At 33.3% G+C, this 26,680-nt stretch overlaps 1 long non-coding RNA gene across 1 annotated transcript; it reads right to left on the bottom strand.

Moving 5' to 3' along the window:
• Positions 1–163: 163 nt before the first annotated feature.
• LOC127714655 (uncharacterized) lies at positions 164–26,680 on the bottom strand. Its single transcript, XR_007987849.1, has 3 exons — positions 26,553–26,680; positions 1,516–1,660; positions 164–384 (listed from the first exon to the last, which is right to left on the bottom strand). It is a non-coding gene; the product is annotated as an uncharacterized LOC127714655 (long non-coding RNA).

The raw sequence follows: 26,680 nt of genomic DNA, 5'->3' as shown, positions 1-26,680 counted from the left end.
ACCATAGATTCCGGCCTTCAACAATTAGCAAAACCCATACCGCATAGCAAGGCCCCGATGTGTTAAAAGTAAAACAATTCAAACGAGAAAACTAAGTTTGATTTACAAAATACATTGTGAAAACTATTATAAGTTTAATTTACAAAATACATTGTCTTAACAAATAGGAAAATTAACACCATACTTCTATAATGGCACTTGGACCAAATAGACGTACATGAATTGATGCCATAGCGATCAATCCAATAAAAATTGAAAGAACTATCCCAACAATATGGTGGCTGTGAAGCATACATAAGGTGCTGAGTGGCGTCGTAATATGCTGTGGTACAGTTCAATGGGCTGATAACACTTTTAATGCAGTGTTGCGCTTCATCAACCAATCTAAAATAATCAATTCAAGTTAATTAGAAAGTGTAAGCTTTACTGCAAAAAATGCGAAGATATTCACATGTGTTACCATGGTCTGGTGTAGTATCTATCTACTGCTACTGTATATGTTTTTATAAAAAAAACCCGGAGAAAACGGATATTCTGCTGATTCATTTACATTAGTTACCTTATAAGTATCACAAAAACAGCACAACCGACTAGTATCATCTCAACTACCCCCGAATCGTAAATTAATATATGTCCTTCGTCGTAGTTTGAACGGCGCTAGGTTAAAATTTCTTGGTTTGTATATAGAACATGGATTGATGAGTTTAGAACATTGTTAGACTGCTGTCGTCTCTTATTCGTTACATTTAAAACATGCATTATGTGGTCATGCCCTTTCTCTGATATAACAATTCCTAAGTAATACAAATCACGGTAACATGGTCATCAAAACACGTGATAAAATGTAAAATTAGATGGATTAAATATATCGTATTGCTAAAATGTAAGAAAGGAATGGGACACAAGTAATCCCAACTTACAAAGGTCCTTGTTTAACAATAAAAATTCACTAATTAACGTGTCGGTAATAATTACATTTCAAATAATATCATGTGCAAAACAATACAGCTATAGGAACTGAACCTGAACATCTCAATTTAGAATCTGTACTAATATCATACTCAAATGTTAATACAGTATATTGTTTCGCCATTAAAAACAATAGCAGGTTTTTCAGTTATTCAAGAGTTTGAATAGACCAGATATTCATTTAGGGGTGGGGGGGGGGGGGGGGGGGGGGTGGGGATAAAAATTCACTTCCCATTGTTTAGACCTGTTATATATGTCTGGATTTCAGAAAATTTCAATTATACTAATGTTGCTAGAAGAATAAAATAGTGACGTAACGTCAGCAAATAATCGCAATAAAGTGATCCAGACTCAATCGGTAAATGAACAGGTCTGACGAAAGATGATCAATGACGACAAAAACACAGAGTAGATGCAGTGACACATGGTACATCAGTTGTTCTTCGACAATCCCTGGTGGAACAGGTTTTCGTTAGTCAGTAGCAAACCCTGTATATGAAGTCAGTATAATGGTATATATTTTTTTGTAAAATGTAACATACTTACCCACAATACGTTGTCCAATTTCCCGAGTCAACAGATTTGACTGCTATTTGAGTCAAAATGTCCATCCGAAAACAATACTCTCTGATAATCGTATGAATATCCATGTAAAATTCTCCAAAACATTGGTTAGTACCATCCATAATTACTGAAACGGAATGTCATGTTAATTGCCAATGATAAGCGATCAAAAACATTTAAAAATATTGACCATCAATTTGCTTCGTTTATATTTTTTGTTTACATGTGTGTTTTCTTTGCATTATTTGTGTTTTATCATTAGTTTGAAACTTTGAATAATATATATCTTTGTAGGAAGTTGACTTCGAAAATATCAATATGCAAGTTTAAAAAAGATTAGGTATGTCGTTGGTTGTGTACTGATTGATTATGTAGTCTGGAAGAACATGATTTATTTATTTATTACGGATTATTGGCTTTGAACTAACTTTCAGTAACTGAGCGTATTCTTAGATCGACACTCTGTGTCTTTAATCTTTATGCAAGTTGTTTTTGTGTGTGTTATATACATTCATTCATTCATTCATGCCTCATAATCTCATTAAGAAAAAAATCACATACCTAATTAAATAAGCATTTAAAAAGTCAGAATGTGAATATATATGTTCAAACTCTTTTAAGTCATTTAGTAACAAACACAAGAAATATGAACATGCTTTGATATGAAAACTGCACTTAAATTTTTACTAGATAACATTTTTGTTCGCTATGGAGATTCCGTATATCGCCAAGTTATCGGAATTCCAATGGGGACTAATTGTGCAACACTTATTAGGGACATGTTTCTGTATTGTTACGAATCACAATGCATGTCTAAAACCATCAAAGACCCAAAGAAACAACATGCGATATAAAATGTTGATGACAATTTTAGATACTTGGATGGTAGTTTGGACTTCAGTATGTACACAAAGAGATTTATCTTGTTGAACTTACTTCCAATAAAGCTAATACTAACAATCAACACTACCCTTTCCTGGATCTTGATATCTACATCTCTTACGTTAAGCTTAATACTAAAATTTACGATAAAAGAGATGATGTTTCCTTGGCACCATGGTGCTTAAGTAAATTTTTTATTATAGTGACATGTGTAAAGTAACATAAATATATATATGTCAGGGACAAACTATTATTCAACGTACAAAATACACCCGGCGCAATGGTCACCTTTTACTTTCAATTCAATATAAATGTTTCAATATCACGTGTTCATTGTCAGTTTAAATTCGAGAGAAAGATAATCATAATTTAAGAAATATCGTTTGTAAAAGTTCGGGAATGGTTCTTCTAAAGTTTATGAACAAGTTAAGAATGTTAACTAGAGTAGACCTTTTGTTTTCTACGGAAAAGTGACACTGCTAAGTATTTAGCTATTTTTTGGGGGTGGTTCACCATTAGAAATGTTAATTGTCCCTAGTTATATAGCTGCATAAAGTCAGGCAACAGTAGTATCTCGTTAAAACAGTTTGTCTGATATTATTATAAAATACAGTTTATAAGAAAATGTAGTTCACTTTCAACATTCTGTGAAATACAAAATCGACATAGTCTATCTTCTACTGAGTCCCCAATATATCTACCAGTCTTAATTCTGATTGGTTATTTCCCGCACCTAAACTGGGCTAGCACAGATCGCTCGTTCTTCATAAGATTTAGTTTTACATAGTGTTCTAATTCACAGTTTGTTTTAAAGTTTAAGTAGGATCGTAGCTTTGGCTTATTTATCAAGGACTCTCTCAATATGCCACAATAAAAAGTTCGTACAATTTGTCCAAAAGATTTTAAATCCACCATTGTTCTACTTTCGTAACACTGTGACATATTATTATATAAGTTCAGTGAAAATATCTTTAATATCACTACACCATTTGTTTGTGCAACGTTCGTGATCCATGTTGGACACCACTTCCGTTGATCGATCGTCTTCAAAAATTGATAGCATATTCCAATAGCAAAAGATATTGACCCTATGCCGAAACTGACTTGGTATCCACCCAGTATCCCCATATAGTGCTAAAATGGGTTCAAATCTGTGTACGCCTAAGTAATATCGAATTGCTTTGTTCTGTACATTATCTAATGCTTGGAACTTCCTATTTCCCCATATTCCAGATGAATAGTCAAGAATAGGGGTAACACCTGAATTAAAAAGTTTTTCATAAGATTGAAACTCAAAATCCTTTAAACTATGGACTTTTGAGATGATTTTACCTAAGGCTTATATATGGTGTATATATATCTCAACTTGTTCGATTTGCTCGTGAATGTAACGACGTATTTGATTTTAACGAAAAAAATCTCTGCACTACTAAAACATAATACACCATGCATGGTTTTCGATATCACACACTTTTGAAAACTTTTATTAAATTGTATAATCGTAACAAGGACATCGTTCGTAAATATAAGTCAATGTGCAGACATCTTATACGTTCAGGTATTTCACATTCCATCTTTTATAGTAATATTCTATACAAATCACAAAAATGTCGTCATTCGCCCCAAAAGCTAACCAAACCTTTACACAGTTAAGTTCACAAGGGATGTAGTTATAGGTTACAAGAGCGCAATTATTTGTTTACATTTTACCGGCAAGTTTTTACCCCAAGATGGTACTCAGAATAGAATCCTATACGGCTTCTGATTGGATGATACAGGAATGGAATTACATTTAATCGAAAGCTTATTCAATTAGGTTTAAAAATTGCAGAAAATCATATTCACATTTTACGAAGTATAGAAAATATCCTCCATTTCTGCACGTCGGAGCCAATAAAAATATGCCTTTTTCATTAAGCGAAAAAAATAGACGATCTTTTTCAACTGCATTTTAAGTCAATTTCTGCCGCATGACCCTATATATTTTTTTGGTTGTACTGCAACACTGGCTTTTCTAGTAACAGGAACTGCAATCCGTTTTTCCCTAGTTTGTGTAGTCTTCGAGAAAAAAAATACGGAACACCAGTGGTACCCTATGGAAAATGCATTACGAATAATTGCGCTCTTGTAACCTATAGAAAAAAGACATTTTTTTTTAATAAGGCTTTGAAAAATGTAAAAAATAGTCATTTTGCTCGGACAAAATGTGAAACAGCGAGAAATGGGGTCAAATGGACTTTTCATCAACGTGAATTCAAGCTATAGTCTGTTTCCTATTTGTGTTGATTTCCATATCTAAATCTCGGGTGGGCTCGAATGTCGACAAAGTATGAAGAGAATAGAACGGTTTTGTGATATCTACTGTTTTTATGGGGAAAAGCATGTGTATATCTTGAATTTGAAGATTTATTTTGGTTTTTAACCATAATGATCGTGACTCAGTTGCTATTCTAGCAAAAAGCTAATTTGGTGAAAATTGACCAAAAGGGTCCCTAAATAAACACCAACGATTTAGTTAAATTGCAAAGTAGAAAAATTAATCTTGGCATTGAATATTGTAGTCCAAGAATAGTTTCTCTTGCCAAAGTAGTAATATTATCATATTTTCAAAATTTGGAAAAACTATAGTCTGTTTCAAAAACGTGTTTTTTCAAGAAATGGTTTCATTTAAAGCCATTCTTCAAAATTCGATGTAGCTTTTCCATATCAGAACGGTTTTGACGACAATATGATCAGTGCTGGATGACCTTTGAAAAATAAGGCCAGTAAATAAACTTTATCTTCATGTCTTTTTGAACAGTACCGTATTTGGTGAAAAAATCAGTTCAAATTTTTGGCCCGATCGGCGGGCAAAAACTAATTCTCAAAATTCAGAGAGTGATCAGATAATGTTTTGAAGACGTGATTTTATCTAGATAGACGCTAGCGCTTCATTTAGCGCGGGCGCTTAATTTTCGGATTTTTTTTTTCATTACTGTATAGGTTACAAGAGCGCAATTATTTGTTTACATTTTACCGGCAAGTTTTTACCCCAAGATGGTACTCAGAATAGAATCCTATACGGCTTCTGATTGGATGATACAGGAATGGAATTACATTTAATCGAAAGCTTATTCAATTAGGTTTAAAAATTGCAGAAAATCATATTCACATTTTACGAAGTATAGAAAATATCCTCCATTTCTGCACGTCGGAGCCAATAAAAATATGCCTTTTTCATTAAGCGAAAAAAATAGACGATCTTTTTCAACTGCATTTTAAGTCAATTTCTGCCGCATGACCCTATATATTTTTTTGGTTGTACTGCAACACTGGCTTTTCTAGTAACAGGAACTGCAATCCGTTTTTCCCTAGTTTGTGTAGTCTTCGAGAAAAAAAATACGGAACACCAGTGGTACCCTATGGAAAATGCATTACGAATAATTGCGCTCTTGTAACCTATAGAAAAAAGACATTTTTTTTTAATAAGGCTTTGAAAAATGTTAAAAATAGTCATTTTGCTCGGAAAAAATGTGAAACAGCGAGAAATGGGGTCAAATGGACTTTTCATCAACGTGAATTCAAGCTATAGTCTGTTTCCTATTTGTGTTGATTTCCATATCTAAATCTCGGGTGGGCTCGAATGTCGACAAAGTATGAAGAGAATAGAACGGTTTTGTGATATCTACTGTTTTTATGGGGAAAAGCATGTGTATATCTTGAATTTGAAGATTTATTTTGGTTTTTAACCATAATGATCGTGACTCAGTTGCTATTCTAGCAAAAAGCTAATTTGGTGAAAATTGACCAAAAGGGTCCCTAAATAAACACCAACGATTTAGTTAAATTGCAAAGTAGAAAAATTAATCTTGGCATTGAATATTGTAGTCCAAGAATAGTTTCTCTTGCCAAAGTAGTAATATTATCATATTTTCAAAATTTGGAAAAACTATAGTCTGTTTCAAAAACGTGTTTTTTCAAGAAATGGTTTCATTTAAAGCCATTCTTCAAAATTCGATGTAGCTTTTCCATATCAGAACGGTTTTGACGACAATATGATCAGTGCTGGATGACCTTTGAAAAATAAGGCCAGTAAATAAACTTTATCTTCATGTCTTTTTGAACAGTACCGTATTTGGTGAAAAAATCAGTTCAAATTTTTGGCCCGATCGGCGGGCAAAAACTAATTCTCAAAATTCAGAGAGTGATCAGATAATGTTTTGAAGACGTGATTTTATCTAGATAGACGCTAGCGCTTCATTTAGCGCGGGCGCTTAATTTTCGGATTTTTTTTTTCATTACCGTATAGGTTACAAGAGCGCAATTATTTGTTTACATTTTACCGGCAAGTTTTTACCCCAAGATGGTACTCAGAATAGAATCCTATACGGCTTCTGATTGGATGATACAGGAATGGAATTACATTTAATCGAAAGCTTATTCAATTAGGTTTAAAAATTGCAGAAAATCATATTCACATTTTACGAAGTATAGAAAATATCCTCCATTTCTGCACGTCGGAGCCAATAAAAATATGCCTTTTTCATTAAGCGAAAAAAATAGACGATCTTTTTCAACTGCATTTTAAGTCAATTTCTGCCGCATGACCCTATATATTTTTTTGGTTGTACTGCAACACTGGCTTTTCTAGTAACAGGAACTGCAATCCGTTTTTCCCTAGTTTGTGTAGTCTTCGAGAAAAAAAATACGGAACACCAGTGGTACCCTATGGAAAATGCATTACGAATAATTGCGCTCTTGTAACCTATAGAAAAAAGACATTTTTTTTTAATAAGGCTTTGAAAAATGTTAAAAATAGTCATTTTGCTCGGAAAAAATGTGAAAAAGCGAGAAATGGGGTCAAATGGACTTTTCATCAACGTGAATTCAAGCTATAGTCTGTTTCCTATTTGTGTTGATTTCCATATCTAAATCTAGGGTGGGCTCGAATGTCGACAAAGTATGAAGAGAATAGAACGGTTTTGTGATATCTACTGTTTTTATGGGGAAAAGCATGTGTATATCTTGAATTTGAAGATTTATTTTGGTTTTTAACCATAATGATCGTGACTCAGTTGCTATTCTAGCAAAAAGCTAATTTGGTGAAAATTGACCAAAAGGGTCCCTAAACAAACACCAACGATTTAGTTAAATTGCAAAGTAGAAAAATTAATCTTGGCATTGAATATTGTAGTCCAAGAATAGTTTCTCTTGCCAAAGTAGTAATATTATCATATTTTCAAAATTTGGAAAAACTATAGTCTGTTTCAAAAACGTGTTTTTTCAAGAAATGGTTTCATTTAAAGCCATTCTTCAAAATTCGATGTAGCTTTTCCATATCAGAACGGTTTTGACGACAATATGATCAGTGCTGGATGACCTTTGAAAAATAAGGCCAGTAAATAAACTTTATCTTCATGTCTTTTTGAACAGTACCGTATTTGGTGAAAAAATCAGTTCAAATTTTTGGCCCGATCGGCGGGCAAAAACTAATTCTCAAAATTCAGAGAGTGATCAGATAATGTTTTGAAGACGTGATTTTATCTAGATAGACGCTAGCGCTTCATTTAGCGCGGGCGCTTAATTTTCGGATTTTTTTTTTCATTACCGTATAGGTTACAAGAGCGCAATTATTTGTTTACATTTTACCGGCAAGTTTTTACCCCAAGATGGTACTCAGAATAGAATCCTATACGGCTTCTGATTGGATGATACAGGAATGGAATTACATTTAATCGAAAGCTTATTCAATTAGGTTTAAAAATTGCAGAAAATCATATTCACATTTTACGAAGTATAGAAAATATCCTCCATTTCTGCACATCGGAGCCAATAAAAATATGCCTTTTTCATTAAGAGAAAAAAATAGACGATCTTTTTCAACTGCATTTTAAGTCAATTTCTGCCGCATGACCCTATATATTTTTTTGGTTGTACTGCAACACTGGCTTTTCTAGTAACAGGAACTGCAATCCGTTTTTCCCTAGTTTGTGTAGTCTTCGAGAAAAAAAATACGGAACACCAGTGGTACCCTATGGAAAATGCATTACGAATAATTGCGCTCTTGTAACCTATAGAAAAAAGACATTTTTTTTTAATAAGGCTTTGAAAAATGTTAAAAATAGTCATTTTGCTCGGAAAAAATGTGAAACAGCGAGAAATGGGGTCAAATGGACTTTTCATCAACGTGAATTCAAGCTATAGTCTGTTTCCTATTTGTGTTGATTTCCATATCTAAATCTCGGGTGGGCTCGAATGTCGACAAAGTATGAAGAGAATAGAACGGTTTTGTGATATCTACTGTTTTTATGGGGAAAAGCATGTGTATATCTTGAATTTGAAGATTTATTTTGGTTTTTAACCATAATGATCGTGACTCAGTTGCTATTCTAGCAAAAAGCTAATTTGGTGAAAATTGACCAAAAGGGTCCCTAAATAAACACCAACGATTTAGTTAAATTGCAAAGTAGAAAAATTAATCTTGGCATTGAATATTGTAGTCCAAGAATAGTTTCTCTTGCCAAAGTAGTAATATTATCATATTTTCAAAATTTGGAAAAACTATAGTCTGTTTCAAAAACGTGTTTTTTCAAGAAATGGTTTCATTTAAAGCCATTCTTCAAAATTCGATGTAGCTTTTCCATATCAGAACGGTTTTGACGACAATATGATCAGTGCTGGATGACCTTTGAAAAATAAGGCCAGTAAATAAACTTTATCTTCATGTCTTTTTGAACAGTACCGTATTTGGTGAAAAAATCAGTTCAAATTTTTGGCCCGATCGGCGGGCAAAAACTAATTCTCAAAATTCAGAGAGTGATCAGATAATGTTTTGAAGACGTGATTTTATCTAGATAGACGCTAGCGCTTCATTTAGCGCGGGCGCTTAATTTTCGGATTTTTTTTTTCATTACTGTATAGGTTACAAGAGCGCAATTATTTGTTTACATTTTACCGGCAAGTTTTTACCCCAAGATGGTACTCAGAATAGAATCCTATACGGCTTCTGATTGGATGATACAGGAATGGAATTACATTTAATCGAAAGCTTATTCAATTAGGTTTAAAAATTGCAGAAAATCATATTCACATTTTACGAAGTATAGAAAATATCCTCCATTTCTGCACGTCGGAGCCAATAAAAATATGCCTTTTTCATTAAGCGAAAAAAATAGACGATCTTTTTCAACTGCATTTTAAGTCAATTTCTGCCGCATGACCCTATATATTTTTTTGGTTGTACTGCAACACTGGCTTTTCTAGTAACAGGAACTGCAATCCGTTTTTCCCTAGTTTGTGTAGTCTTCGAGAAAAAAAATACGGAACACCAGTGGTACCCTATGGAAAATGCATTACGAATAATTGCGCTCTTGTAACCTATAGAAAAAAGACATTTTTTTTTAATAAGGCTTTGAAAAATGTTAAAAATAGTCATTTTGCTCGGAAAAAATGTGAAACAGCGAGAAATGGGGTCAAATGGACTTTTCATCAACGTGAATTCAAGCTATAGTCTGTTTCCTATTTGTGTTGATTTCCATATCTAAATCTCGGGTGGGCTCGAATGTCGACAAAGTATGAAGAGAATAGAACGGTTTTGTGATATCTACTGTTTTTATGGGGAAAAGCATGTGTATATCTTGAATTTGAAGATTTATTTTGGTTTTTAACCATAATGATCGTGACTCAGTTGCTATTCTAGCAAAAAGCTAATTTGGTGAAAATTGACCAAAAGGGTCCCTAAATAAACACCAACGATTTAGTTAAATTGCAAAGTAGAAAAATTAATCTTGGCATTGAATATTGTAGTCCAAGAATAGTTTCTCTTGCCAAAGTAGTAATATTATCATATTTTCAAAATTTGGAAAAACTATAGTCTGTTTCAAAAACGTGTTTTTTCAAGAAATGGTTTCATTTAAAGCCATTCTTCAAAATTCGATGTAGCTTTTCCATATCAGAACGGTTTTGACGACAATATGATCAGTGCTGGATGACCTTTGAAAAATAAAGCCAGTAAATAAACTTTATCTTCATGTCTTTTTGAACAGTACCGTATTTGGTGAAAAAATCAGTTCAAATTTTTGGCCCGATCGGCGGGCAAAAACTAATTTTCAAAATTCAGAGAGTGATCAGATAATGTTTTGAAGACGTGATTTTATCTAGATAGACGCTAGCGCTTCATTTAGCGCGGGCGCTTAATTTTCGGATTTTTTTTTCATTACCGTATAGGTTACAAGAGCGCAATTATTTGTTTACATTTTACCGGCAAGTTTTTACCCCAAGATGGTACTCAGAATAGAATCCTATACGGCTTCTGATTGGATGATACAGGAATGGAATTACATTTAATCGAAAGCTTATTCAATTAGGTTTAAAAATTGCAGAAAATCATATTCACATTTTACGAAGTATAGAAAATATCCTCCATTTCTGCACGTCGGAGCCAATAAAAATATGCCTTTTTCATTAAGCGAAAAAAATAGACGATCTTTTTCAACTGCATTTTAAGTCAATTTCTGCCGCATGACCCTATATATTTTTTTGGTTGTACTGCAACACTGGCTTTTCTAGTAACAGGAACTGCAATCCGTTTTTCCCTAGTTTGTGTAGTCTTCGAGAAAAAAAATACGGAACACCAGTGGTACCCTATGGAAAATGCATTACGAATAATTGCGCTCTTGTAACCTATAGAAAAAAGACATTTTTTTTTAATAAGGCTTTGAAAAATGTTAAAAATAGTCATTTTGCTCGGAAAAAATGTGAAACAGCGAGAAATGGGGTCAAATGGACTTTTCATCAACGTGAATTCAAGCTATAGTCTGTTTCCTATTTGTGTTGATTTCCATATCTAAATCTCGGGTGGGCTCGAATGTCGACAAAGTATGAAGAGAATAGAACGGTTTTGTGATATCTACTGTTTTTATGGGGAAAAGCATGTGTATATCTTGAATTTGAAGATTTATTTTGGTTTTTAACCATAATGATCGTGACTCAGTTGCTATTCTAGCAAAAAGCTAATTTGGTGAAAATTGACCAAAAGGGTCCCTAAATAAACACCAACGATTTAGTTAAATTGCAAAGTAGAAAAATTAATCTTGGCATTGAATATTGTAGTCCAAGAATAGTTTCTCTTGCCAAAGTAGTAATATTATCATATTTTCAAAATTTGGAAAAACTATAGTCTGTTTCAAAAACGTGTTTTTTCAAGAAATGGTTTCATTTAAAGCCATTCTTCAAAATTCGATGTAGCTTTTCCATATCAGAACGGTTTTGACGACAATATGATCAGTGCTGGATGACCTTTGAAAAATAAGGCCAGTAAATAAACTTTATCTTCATGTCTTTTTGAACAGTACCGTATTTGGTGAAAAAATCAGTTCAAATTTTTGGCCCGATCGGCGGGCAAAAACTAATTCTCAAAATTCAGAGAGTGATCAGATAATGTTTTGAAGACGTGATTTTATCTAGATAGACGCTAGCGCTTCATTTAGCGCGGGCGCTTAATTTTCGGATTTTTTTTTTCATTACCGTATAGGTTACAAGAGCGCAATTATTTGTTTACATTTTACCGGCAAGTTTTTACCCCAAGATGGTACTCAGAATAGAATCCTATACGGCTTCTGATTGGATGATACAGGAATGGAATTACATTTAATCGAAAGCTTATTCAATTAGGTTTAAAAATTGCAGAAAATCATATTCACATTTTACGAAGTATAGAAAATATCCTCCATTTCTGCACATCGGAGCCAATAAAAATATGCCTTTTTCATTAAGAGAAAAAAATAGACGATCTTTTTCAACTGCATTTTAAGTCAATTTCTGCCGCATGACCCTATATATTTTTTTGGTTGTACTGCAACACTGGCTTTTCTAGTAACAGGAACTGCAATCCGTTTTTCCCTAGTTTGTGTAGTCTTCGAGAAAAAAAATACGGAACACCAGTGGTACCCTATGGAAAATGCATTACGAATAATTGCGCTCTTGTAACCTATAGAAAAAAGACATTTTTTTTTAATAAGGCTTTGAAAAATGTTAAAAATAGTCATTTTGCTCGGAAAAAATGTGAAACAGCGAGAAATGGGGTCAAATGGACTTTTCATCAACGTGAATTCAAGCTATAGTCTGTTTCCTATTTGTGTTGATTTCCATATCTAAATCTCGGGTGGGCTCGAATGTCGACAAAGTATGAAGAGAATAGAACGGTTTTGTGATATCTACTGTTTTTATGGGGAAAAGCATGTGTATATCTTGAATTTGAAGATTTATTTTGGTTTTTAACCATAATGATCGTGACTCAGTTGCTATTCTAGCAAAAAGCTAATTTGGTGAAAATTGACCAAAAGGGTCCCTAAATAAACACCAACGATTTAGTTAAATTGCAAAGTAGAAAAATTAATCTTGGCATTGAATATTGTAGTCCAAGAATAGTTTCTCTTGCCAAAGTAGTAATATTATCATATTTTCAAAATTTGGAAAAACTATAGTCTGTTTCAAAAACGTGTTTTTTCAAGAAATGGTTTCATTTAAAGCCATTCTTCAAAATTCGATGTAGCTTTTCCATATCAGAACGGTTTTGACGACAATATGATCAGTGCTGGATGACCTTTGAAAAATAAGGCCAGTAAATAAACTTTATCTTCATGTCTTTTTGAACAGTACCGTATTTGGTGAAAAAATCAGTTCAAATTTTTGGCCCGATCGGCGGGCAAAAACTAATTTTCAAAATTCAGAGAGTGATCAGATAATGTTTTGAAGACGTGATTTTATCTAGATAGACGCTAGCGCTTCATTTAGCGCGGGCGCTTAATTTTCGGATTTTTTTTTCATTACCGTATAGGTTACAAGAGCGCAATTATTTGTTTACATTTTACCGGCAAGTTTTTACCCCAAGATGGTACTCAGAATAGAATCCTATACGGCTTCTGATTGGATGATACAGGAATGGAATTACATTTAATCGAAAGCTTATTCAATTAGGTTTAAAAATTGCAGAAAATCATATTCACATTTTACGAAGTATAGAAAATATCCTCCATTTCTGCACGTCGGAGCCAATAAAAATATGCCTTTTTTATTAAGCGAAAAAAATAGACGATCTTTTTCAACTGCATTTTAAGTCAATTTCTGCCGCATGACCCTATATATTTTTTTGGTTGTACTGCAACACTGGCTTTTCTAGTAACAGGAACTGCAATCCGTTTTTCCCTAGTTTGTGTAGTCTTCGAGAAAAAAAATACGGAACACCAGTGGTACCCTATGGAAAATGCATTACGAATAATTGCGCTCTTGTAACCTATAGAAAAAAGACATTTTTTTTTAATAAGGCTTTGAAAAATGTTAAAAATAGTCATTTTGCTCGGAAAAAATGTGAAACAGCGAGAAATGGGGTCAAATGGACTTTTCATCAACGTGAATTCAAGCTATAGTCTGTTTCCTATTTGTGTTGATTTCCATATCTAAATCTCGGGTGGGCTCGAATGTCGACAAAGTATGAAGAGAATAGAACGGTTTTGTGATATCTACTGTTTTTATGGGGAAAAGCATGTGTATATCTTGAATTTGAAGATTTATTTTGGTTTTTAACCACAATGATCGTGACTCAGTTGCTATTCTAGCAAAAAGCTAATTTGGTGAAAATTGACCAAAAGGGTCCCTAAATAAACACCAACGATTTAGTTAAATTGCAAAGTAGAAAAATTAATCTTGGCATTGAATATTGTAGTCCAAGAATAGTTTCTCTTGCCAAAGTAGTAATATTATCATATTTTCAAAATTTGGAAAAACTATAGTCTGTTTCAAAAACGTGTTTTTTCAAGAAATGGTTTCATTTAAAGCCATTCTTCAAAATTCGATGTAGCTTTTCCATATCAGAACGGTTTTGACGACAATATGATCAGTGCTGGATGACCTTTGAAAAATAAGGCCAGTAAATAAACTTTATCTTCATGTCTTTTTGAACAGTACCGTATTTGGTGAAAAAATCAGTTCAAATTTTTGGCCCGATCGGCGGGCAAAAACTAATTTTCAAAATTCAGAGAGTGATCAGATAATGTTTTGAAGACGTGATTTTATCTAGATAGACGCTAGCGCTTCATTTAGCGCGGGCGCTTAATTTTCGGATTTTTTTTTTCATTACCGTATAGGTTACAAGAGCGCAATTATTTGTTTACATTTTACCGGCAAGTTTTTACCCCAAGATGGTACTCAGAATAGAATCCTATACGGCTTCTGATTGGATGATACAGGAATGGAATTACATTTAATCGAAAGCTTATTCAATTAGGTTTAAAAATTGCAGAAAATCATATTCACATTTTACGAAGTATAGAAAATATCCTCCATTTCTGCACGTCGGAGCCAATAAAAATATGCCTTTTTCATTAAGAGAAAAAAATAGACGATCTTTTTCAACTGCATTTTAAGTCAATTTCTGCCGCATGACCCTATATATTTTTTTGGTTGTACTGCAACACTGGCTTTTCTAGTAACAGGAACTGCAATCCGTTTTTCCCTAGTTTGTGTAGTCTTCGAGAAAAAAAATACGGAACACCAGTGGTACCCTATGGAAAATGCATTACGAATAATTGCGCTCTTGTAACCTATAGAAAAAAGACATTTTTTTTTAATAAGGCTTTGAAAAATGTTAAAAATAGTCATTTTGCTCGGAAAAAATGTGAAACAGCGAGAAATGGGGTCAAATGGACTTTTCATCAACGTGAATTCAAGCTATAGTCTGTTTCCTATTTGTGTTGATTTCCATATCTAAATCTCGGGTGGGCTCGAATGTCGACAAAGTATGAAGAGAATAGAACGGTTTTGTGATATCTACTGTTTTTATGGGGAAAAGCATGTGTATATCTTGAATTTGAAGATTTATTTTGGTTTTTAACCATAATGATCGTGACTCAGTTGCTATTCTAGCAAAAAGCTAATTTGGTGAAAATTGACCAAAAGGGTCCCTAAACAAACACCAACGATTTAGTTAAATTGCAAAGTAGAAAAATTAATCTTGGCATTGAATATTGTAGTCCAAGAATAGTTTCTCTTGCCAAAGTAGTAATATTATCATATTTTCAAAATTTGGAAAAACTATAGTCTGTTTCAAAAACGTGTTTTTTCAAGAAATGGTTTCATTTAAAGCCATTCTTCAAAATTCGATGTAGCTTTTCCATATCAGAACGGTTTTGACGACAATATGATCAGTGCTGGATGACCTTTGAAAAATAAGGCCAGTAAATAAACTTTATCTTCATGTCTTTTTGAACAGTACCGTATTTGGTGAAAAAATCAGTTCAAATTTTTGGCCCGATCGGCGGGCAAAAACTAATTCTCAAAATTCAGAGAGTGATCAGATAATGTTTTGAAGACGTGATTTTATCTAGATAGACGCTAGCGCTTCATTTAGCGCGGGCGCTTAATTTTCGGATTTTTTTTTTCATTACCGTATAGGTTACAAGAGCGCAATTATTTGTTTACATTTTACCGGCAAGTTTTTACCCCAAGATGGTACTCAGAATAGAATCCTATACGGCTTCTGATTGGATGATACAGGAATGGAATTACATTTAATCGAAAGCTTATTCAATTAGGTTTAAAAATTGCAGAAAATCATATTCACATTTTACGAAGTATAGAAAATATCCTCCATTTCTGCACGTCGGAGCCAATAAAAATATGCCTTTTTCATTAAGCGAAAAAAATAGACGATCTTTTTCAACTGCATTTTAAGTCAATTTCTGCCGCATGACCCTATATATTTTTTTGGTTGTACTGCAACACTGGCTTTTCTAGTAACAGGAACTGCAATCCGTTTTTCCCTAGTTTGTGTAGTCTTCGAGAAAAAAAATACGGAACACCAGTGGTACCCTATGGAAAATGCATTACGAATAATTGCGCTCTTGTAACCTATAGAAAAAAGACATTTTTTTTTAATAAGGCTTTGAAAAATGTTAAAAATAGTCATTTTGCTCGGAAAAAATGTGAAACAGCGAGAAATGGGGTCAAATGGACTTTTCATCAACGTGAATTCAAGCTATAGTCTGTTTCCTATTTGTGTTGATTTCCATATCTAAATCTCGGGTGGGCTCGAATGTCGACAAAGTATGAAGAGAATAGAACGGTTTTGTGATATCTACTGTTTTTATGGGGAAAAGCATGTGTATATCTTGAATTTGAAGATTTATTTTGGTTTTTAACCATAATGATCGTGACTCAGTTGCTATTCTAGCAAAAAGCTAATTTGGTGAAAATTGACCAAAAGGGTCCCTAAACAAACACCAACGATTTAGTTAAATTGCAAAGTAGAAAAATTAATCTTGGCATTGAATATTGTAGTCCAAGAATAGTTTCTCTTGCCAAAGTAGTAATATTATCATATTTTCAAAATTTGGAAAAACTATAGTCTGTTTCAAAAACGTGTTTTTTCAAGAAATGGTTTCATTTAAAGCCATTCTTCAAAATTCGATGTAGCTTTTCCATATCAGAACGGTTTTGACGACAATATGATCAGTGCTGGATGACCTTTGAAAAATAAGGCCAGTAAATAAACTTTATCTTCATGTCTTTTTGAACAGTACCGTATTTGGTGAAAAAATCAGTTCAAATTTTTGGCCCGATCGGCGGGCAAAAACTAATTCTCAAAATTCAGAGAGTGATCAGATAATGTTTTGAAGACGTGATTTTATCTAGATAGACGCTAGCGCTTCATTTAGCGCGGGCGCTTAATTTTCGGATTTTTTTTTTCATTACCGTATAGGTTACAAGAGCGCAATTATTTGTTTACATTTTACCGGCAAGTTTTTACCCCAAGATGGTACTCAGAATAGAATCCTATACGGCTTCTGATTGGATGATACAGGAATGGAATTACATTTAATCGAAAGCTTATTCAATTAGGTTTAAAAATTGCAGAAAATCATATTCACATTTTACGAAGTATAGAAAATATCCTCCATTTCTGCACGTCGGAGCCAATAAAAATATGCCTTTTTCATTAAGCGAAAAAAATAGACGATCTTTTTCAACTGCATTTTAAGTCAATTTCTGCCGCATGACCCTATATATTTTTTTGGTTGTACTGCAACACTGGCTTTTCTAGTAACAGGAACTGCAATCCGTTTTTCCCTAGTTTGTGTAGTCTTCGAGAAAAAAAATACGGAACACCAGTGGTACCCTATGGAAAATGCATTACGAATAATTGCGCTCTTGTAACCTATAGAAAAAAGACATTTTTTTTTAATAAGGCTTTGAAAAATGTTAAAAATAGTCATTTTGCTCGGAAAAAATGTGAAAAAGCGAGAAATGGGGTCAAATGGACTTTTCATCAACGTGAATTCAAGCTATAGTCTGTTTCCTATTTGTGTTGATTTCCATATCTAAATCTAGGGTGGGCTCGAATGTCGACAAAGTATGAAGAGAATAGAACGGTTTTGTGATATCTACTGTTTTTATGGGGAAAAGCATGTGTATATCTTGAATTTGAAGATTTATTTTGGTTTTTAACCATAATGATCGTGACTCAGTTGCTATTCTAGCAAAAAGCTAATTTGGTGAAAATTGACCAAAAGGGTCCCTAAACAAACACCAACGATTTAGTTAAATTGCAAAGTAGAAAAATTAATCTTGGCATTGAATATTGTAGTCCAAGAATAGTTTCTCTTGCCAAAGTAGTAATATTATCATATTTTCAAAATTTGGAAAAACTATAGTCTGTTTCAAAAACGTGTTTTTTCAAGAAATGGTTTCATTTAAAGCCATTCTTCAAAATTCGATGTAGCTTTTCCATATCAGAACGGTTTTGACGACAATATGATCAGTGCTGGATGACCTTTGAAAAATAAGGCCAGTAAATAAACTTTATCTTCATGTCTTTTTGAACAGTACCGTATTTGGTGAAAAAATCAGTTCAAATTTTTGGCCCGATCGGCGGGCAAAAACTAATTCTCAAAATTCAGAGAGTGATCAGATAATGTTTTGAAGACGTGATTTTATCTAGATAGACGCTAGCGCTTCATTTAGCGCGGGCGCTTAATTTTCGGATTTTTTTTTTCATTACCGTATAGGTTACAAGAGCGCAATTATTTGTTTACATTTTACCGGCAAGTTTTTACCCCAAGATGGTACTCAGAATAGAATCCTATACGGCTTCTGATTGGATGATACAGGAATGGAATTACATTTAATCGAAAGCTTATTCAATTAGGTTTAAAAATTGCAGAAAATCATATTCACATTTTACGAAGTATAGAAAATATCCTCCATTTCTGCACGTCGGAGCCAATAAAAATATGCCTTTTTCATTAAGCGAAAAAAATAGACGATCTTTTTCAACTGCATTTTAAGTCAATTTCTGCCGCATGACCCTATATATTTTTTTGGTTGTACTGCAACACTGGCTTTTCTAGTAACAGGAACTGCAATCCGTTTTTCCCTAGTTTGTGTAGTCTTCGAGAAAAAAAATACGGAACACCAGTGGTACCCTATGGAAAATGCATTACGAATAATTGCGCTCTTGTAACCTATAGAAAAAAGACATTTTTTTTTAATAAGGCTTTGAAAAATGTTAAAAATAGTCATTTTGCTCGGAAAAAATGTGAAAAAGCGAGAAATGGGGTCAAATGGACTTTTCATCAACGTGAATTCAAGCTATAGTCTGTTTCCTATTTGTGTTGATTTCCATATCTAAATCTAGGGTGGGCTCGAATGTCGACAAAGTATGAAGAGAATAGAACGGTTTTGTGATATCTACTGTTTTTATGGGGAAAAGCATGTGTATATCTTGAATTTGAAGATTTATTTTGGTTTTTAACCATAATGATCGTGACTCAGTTGCTATTCTAGCAAAAAGCTAATTTGGTGAAAATTGACCAAAAGGGTCCCTAAACAAACACCAACGATTTAGTTAAATTGCAAAGTAGAAAAATTAATCTTGGCATTGAATATTGTAGTCCAAGAATAGTTTCTCTTGCCAAAGTAGTAATATTATCATATTTTCAAAATTTGGAAAAACTATAGTCTGTTTCAAAAACGTGTTTTTTCAAGAAATGGTTTCATTTAAAGCCATTCTTCAAAATTCGATGTAGCTTTTCCATATCAGAACGGTTTTGACGACAATATGATCAGTGCTGGATGACCTTTGAAAAATAAGGCCAGTAAATAAACTTTATCTTCATGTCTTTTTGAACAGTACCGTATTTGGTGAAAAAATCAGTTCAAATTTTTGGCCCGATCGGCGGGCAAAAACTAATTCTCAAAATTCAGAGAGTGATCAGATAATGTTTTGAAGACGTGATTTTATCTAGATAGACGCTAGCGCTTCATTTAGCGCGGGCGCTTAATTTTCGGATTTTTTTTTTCATTACCGTATAGGTTACAAGAGCGCAATTATTTGTTTACATTTTACCGGCAAGTTTTTACCCCAAGATGGTACTCAGAATAGAATCCTATACGGCTTCTGATTGGATGATACAGGAATGGAATTACATTTAATCGAAAGCTTATTCAATTAGGTTTAAAAATTGCAGAAAATCATATTCACATTTTACGAAGTATAGAAAATATCCTCCATTTCTGCACGTCGGAGCCAATAAAAATATGCCTTTTTCATTAAGCGAAAAAAATAGACGATCTTTTTCAACTGCATTTTAAGTCAATTTCTGCCGCATGACCCTATATATTTTTTTGGTTGTACTGCAACACTGGCTTTTCTAGTAACAGGAACTGCAATCCGTTTTTCCCTAGTTTGTGTAGTCTTCGAGAAAAAAAATACGGAACACCAGTGGTACCCTATGGAAAATGCATTACGAATAATTGCGCTCTTGTAACCTATAGAAAAAAGACATTTTTTTTTAATAAGGCTTTGAAAAATGTTAAAAATAGTCATTTTGCTCGGAAAAAATGTGAAAAAGCGAGAAATGGGGTCAAATGGACTTTTCATCAACGTGAATTCAAGCTATAGTCTGTTTCCTATTTGTGTTGATTTCCATATCTAAATCTAGGGTGGGCTCGAATGTCGACAAAGTATGAAGAGAATAGAACGGTTTTGTGATATCTACTGTTTTTATGGGGAAAAGCATGTGTATATCTTGAATTTGAAGATTTATTTTGGTTTTTAACCATAATGATCGTGACTCAGTTGCTATTCTAGCAAAAAGCTAATTTGGTGAAAATTGACCAAAAGGGTCCCTAAACAAACACCAACGATTTAGTTAAATTGCAAAGTAGAAAAATTAATCTTGGCATTGAATATTGTAGTCCAAGAATAGTTTCTCTTGCCAAAGTAGTAATATTATCATATTTTCAAAATTTGGAAAAACTATAGTCTGTTTCAAAAACGTGTTTTTTCAAGAAATGGTTTCATTTAAAGCCATTCTTCAAAATTCGATGTAGCTTTTCCATATCAGAACGGTTTTGACGACAATATGATCAGTGCTGGATGACCTTTGAAAAATAAGGCCAGTAAATAAACTTTATCTTCATGTCTTTTTGAACAGTACCGTATTTGGTGAAAAAATCAGTTCAAATTTTTGGCCCGATCGGCGGGCAAAAACTAATTCTCAAAATTCAGAGAGTGATCAGATAATGTTTTGAAGACGTGATTTTATCTAGATAGACGCTAGCGCTTCATTTAGCGCGGGCGCTTAATTTTCGGATTTTTTTTTTCATTACCGTATAGGTTACAAGAGCGCAATTATTTGTTTACATTTTACCGGCAAGTTTTTACCCCAAGATGGTACTCAGAATAGAATCCTATACGGCTTCTGATTGGATGATACAGGAATGGAATTACATTTAATCGAAAGCTTATTCAATTAGGTTTAAAAATTGCAGAAAATCATATTCACATTTTACGAAGTATAGAAAATATCCTCCATTTCTGCACGTCGGAGCCAATAAAAATATGCCTTTTTCATTAAGCGAAAAAAATAGACGATCTTTTTCAACTGCATTTTAAGTCAATTTCTGCCGCATGACCCTATATATTTTTTTGGTTGTACTGCAACACTGGCTTTTCTAGTAACAGGAACTGCAATCCGTTTTTCCCTAGTTTGTGTAGTCTTCGAGAAAAAAAATACGGAACACCAGTGGTACCCTATGGAAAATGCATTACGAATAATTGCGCTCTTGTAACCTATAGAAAAAAGACATTTTTTTTTAATAAGGCTTTGAAAAATGTTAAAAATAGTCATTTTGCTCGGAAAAAATGTGAAAAAGCGAGAAATGGGGTCAAATGGACTTTTCATCAACGTGAATTCAAGCTATAGTCTGTTTCCTATTTGTGTTGATTTCCATATCTAAATCTAGGGTGGGCTCGAATGTCGACAAAGTATGAAGAGAATAGAACGGTTTTGTGATATCTACTGTTTTTATGGGGAAAAGCATGTGTATATCTTGAATTTGAAGATTTATTTTGGTTTTTAACCATAATGATCGTGACTCAGTTGCTATTCTAGCAAAAAGCTAATTTGGTGAAAATTGACCAAAAGGGTCCCTAAACAAACACCAACGATTTAGTTAAATTGCAAAGTAGAAAAATTAATCTTGGCATTGAATATTGTAGTCCAAGAATAGTTTCTCTTGCCAAAGTAGTAATATTATCATATTTTCAAAATTTGGAAAAACTATAGTCTGTTTCAAAAACGTGTTTTTTCAAGAAATGGTTTCATTTAAAGCCATTCTTCAAAATTCGATGTAGCTTTTCCATATCAGAACGGTTTTGACGACAATATGATCAGTGCTGGATGACCTTTGAAAAATAAGGCCAGTAAATAAACTTTATCTTCATGTCTTTTTGAACAGTACCGTATTTGGTGAAAAAATCAGTTCAAATTTTTGGCCCGATCGGCGGGCAAAAACTAATTCTCAAAATTCAGAGAGTGATCAGATAATGTTTTGAAGACGTGATTTTATCTAGATAGACGCTAGCGCTTCATTTAGCGCGGGCGCTTAATTTTCGGATTTTTTTTTTCATTACCGTATAGGTTACAAGAGCGCAATTATTTGTTTACATTTTACCGGCAAGTTTTTACCCCAAGATGGTACTCAGAATAGAATCCTATACGGCTTCTGATTGGATGATACAGGAATGGAATTACATTTAATCGAAAGCTTATTCAATTAGGTTTAAAAATTGCAGAAAATCATATTCACATTTTACGAAGTATAGAAAATATCCTCCATTTCTGCACGTCGGAGCCAATAAAAATATGCCTTTTTCATTAAGCGAAAAAAATAGACGATCTTTTTCAACTGCATTTTAAGTCAATTTCTGCCGCATGACCCTATATATTTTTTTGGTTGTACTGCAACACTGGCTTTTCTAGTAACAGGAACTGCAATCCGTTTTTCCCTAGTTTGTGTAGTCTTCGAGAAAAAAAATACGGAACACCAGTGGTACCCTATGGAAAATGCATTACGAATAATTGCGCTCTTGTAACCTATAGAAAAAAGACATTTTTTTTTAATAAGGCTTTGAAAAATGTTAAAAATAGTCATTTTGCTCGGAAAAAATGTGAAAAAGCGAGAAATGGGGTCAAATGGACTTTTCATCAACGTGAATTCAAGCTATAGTCTGTTTCCTATTTGTGTTGATTTCCATATCTAAATCTAGGGTGGGCTCGAATGTCGACAAAGTATGAAGAGAATAGAACGGTTTTGTGATATCTACTGTTTTTATGGGGAAAAGCATGTGTATATCTTGAATTTGAAGATTTATTTTGGTTTTTAACCATAATGATCGTGACTCAGTTGCTATTCTAGCAAAAAGCTAATTTGGTGAAAATTGACCAAAAGGGTCCCTAAACAAACACCAACGATTTAGTTAAATTGCAAAGTAGAAAAATTAATCTTGGCATTGAATATTGTAGTCCAAGAATAGTTTCTCTTGCCAAAGTAGTAATATTATCATATTTTCAAAATTTGGAAAAACTATAGTCTGTTTCAAAAACGTGTTTTTTCAAGAAATGGTTTCATTTAAAGCCATTCTTCAAAATTCGATGTAGCTTTTCCATATCAGAACGGTTTTGACGACAATATGATCAGTGCTGGATGACCTTTGAAAAATAAGGCCAGTAAATAAACTTTATCTTCATGTCTTTTTGAACAGTACCGTATTTGGTGAAAAAATCAGTTCAAATTTTTGGCCCGATCGGCGGGCAAAAACTATTTATCAAAATTCAGAGAGTGATCAGATAATGTTTTGAAGACGTGATTTTATCTAGATAGACGCTAGCGCTTCATTTAGCGCGGGCGCTTAATTTTCTGATTTTTTTTTCATTACCGTATAGGTTACAAGAGCGCAATTATTTGTTTACATTTTACCGGCAAGTTTTTACCCCAAGGTGGTACTCAGAATAGAATCCTATACGGCTTCTGATTGGATGATACAGGATTGGAATTACATTTAATCGAAAGCTTATTCAATTAGGTTTAAAAATTGCAGAAAATCATATTCACATTTTACGAAGTATAGAAAATATCCTCCATTTCTGCACGTCGGAGCCAATAAAAATATGCCTTTTTCATTAAGCGAAAAAAATAGACGATCTTTTTCAACTGCATTTTAAGTCAATTTCTGCTGCATGACCCTATATATTTTTTTGGTTGTACTGCAACACTGGCTTTTCTAGTAACAGGAACTGCAATCCGTTTTTCCCTAGTTTGTGTAGTCTTCGAGAAAAAAAATACGGAACACCAGTGGTGCCCTATGGAAAATGCATTACGAATAATTGCGCTCTTGTAACCTATAGAAAAAAGACATTTTTTTTTAATAAGGCTTTGAAAAATGTTAAAAATAGTCATTTTGCTCGGAAAAAATATGAAACAGCGAGAAATGGGGTCAAATGGACTTTTCATCAACGTGAATTCAAGCTATAGTCTGTTTCCTATTTGTGTTGATTTCCATATCTAAATCTAGGGTGGGCTCGAATGTCGACAAAGTATGAAGAGAATAGAACGGTTTTGTGATATCTACTGTTTTTATGGGGAAAAGCATGTGTATATCTTGAATTTGAAGATTTATTTTGGTTTTTAACCATAATGATCGTGACTCAGTTGCTATTCTAGCAAAAAGCTAATTTGGTGAAAATTGACCAAAAGGGTCCCTAAACAAACACCAACGATTTAGTTAAATTGCAAAGTAGAAAAATTAATCTTGGCATTGAATATTGTAGTCCAAGAATAGTTTCTCTTGCCAAAGTAGTAATATTATCATATTTTCAAAATTTGGAAAAACTATAGTCTGTTTCAAAAACGTGTTTTTTCAAGAAATGGTTTCATTTAAAGCCATTCTTCAAAATTCGATGTAGCTTTTCCATATCAGAACGGTTTTGACGACAATATGATCAGAGCTGGATGACCTTTGAAAAATAAGGCCAGTAAATAAACTTTATCTTCATGTCTTTTTGAACAGTACCGTATTTGGTGAAAAAATCAGTTCAAATTTTTGGCCCGATCGGCGGGAAAAAACTAATTCTCAAAATTCAGAGAGTGATCAGATAATGTTTTGAAGACGTGATTTTATCTAGATAGACGCTAGCGCTTCATTTAGCGCGGGCGCTTAATTTTCGGATTTTTTTTTTCATTACCGTATAGGTTACAAGAGCGCAATTATTTGTTTACATTTTACCGGCAAGTTTTTACCCCAAGATGGTACTCAGAATAGAATCCTATACGGCTTCTGATTGGATGATACAGGATTGGAATTACATTTAATCGAAAGCTTATCCAATTAGGTTTAAAAATTGCAGAAAATCATATTCACATTTTACGAAGTATAGAAAATATCCTCCATTTCTGCACGTCGGAGCCAATAAAAATATGCCTTTTTCATTAAGCGAAAAAAATAGACGATTTTTTTTAACTGCATTTTAAGTCAATTTCTGCCGCATGACCCTATATATTTTTTTGGTTGTACTGCAACACTGGCTTTTCTAGTAACAGGAACTGCAATCCGTTTTTCCCTAGTTTGTGTAGTCTTCGAGAAAAAAAATACGGAACACCAGTGGTACCCTATGGAAAATGCATTACGAATAATTGCGCTCTTGTAACCTATACGATACTGTTGTCAAGTCATTAAAGATGGCATTTTTTTGTAATTGATATTGATTTACTCATAGGATCTTTACATCGGAAATAAACACATTCATTCTAAAAGCAGTTGTTGGTATGACACGAGTTATGTTCATCTCGTATGATTTATGATGCAGGAAACTAAACCCCTAACGGGAGGGATTGTGGTTGATTTTCATATGATGAAGACATAATATTTCAATAAGTTTAATTGAAGTCTGGAGCTGACATATCAGTAACTGCTAGTATTCCTTTGTTAATTCATGTTTATAATTGACATTTACATCGGACGCGGACCTCTTTTTAAATTGAGTTTTACTGTACGTCTTGCTGTGTGTTTGTTTATTTCACATTGGCAAGAGGTATAGAGGAGGGTTGAGATCTCATAAAACATTGGTGGCCTCGGGCTACTTTCTGCTCTTTGGTCGGGTTGTTGTCCCTGTGACACATACCCCGTTTCCATTCTCTCTTTCATTCATTCGTTCATTCGTTCATTCATTCATTCATTCATTCATTCATCCGTTCATTCATTCATTCATTCATTCATTCATTCATTCATTCATTCATTCATTCATTCATTCATTCGTTCATTTATTCAATTCATTCCATTCATTTCATTCATTCATTCATTCATTCATTCATTCATTCATACATTCATTCATTCGTCCATTTATTCTATTCATTCATTCATTCATTCATTCATTCATTCATTCGTTCATTCGTTCATTCATTCATTCCAGTCATTTCATTCATTCATTCATTCATTCATCCGTTCATTCGTTCATTCATTCATTCATTTATTTATTCATTCATTCATTTATTTATTCATTCATTCATTCATTCGTTCATTTATTCCATTCATTCCATTCATTCATTCATTCATTCATTCGTCCATTTATTCTATTCATTCCATTCATTCCATTCATTCATTCATTCATTCATTCATTCATTTCATTCATTTCATTCATTCCATTCATTTCATTCATTTCATTCATTCCATTCATTCATTCATTCATTCATTCATTCATTCATTCATTCATTTATTTTCCATTCATTCATAAAACCTTTTGGGTTTATATTCAAATACATACCTGCTTCTTTTGCACAACATCCGTTCAGAACCGATTTTACTGAAAGTTCTTCCATTATCAGTGGATTAAACAAACGCTTGTCTTCACATGATGCCATTGCATTCTTGTAACAGTTAAGAAAGGTCTTT

The sequence above is a fragment of the Mytilus californianus genome, unplaced genomic scaffold, assembly GCF_021869535.1.
Source record: "Mytilus californianus isolate M0D057914Y unplaced genomic scaffold, xbMytCali1.0.p SCAF_9, whole genome shotgun sequence".
NCBI classification, from domain to species: Eukaryota; Metazoa; Mollusca; class Bivalvia; order Mytilida; family Mytilidae; genus Mytilus; species Mytilus californianus.
This window is presented reverse-complemented; position numbering and strand designations above follow the sequence as displayed.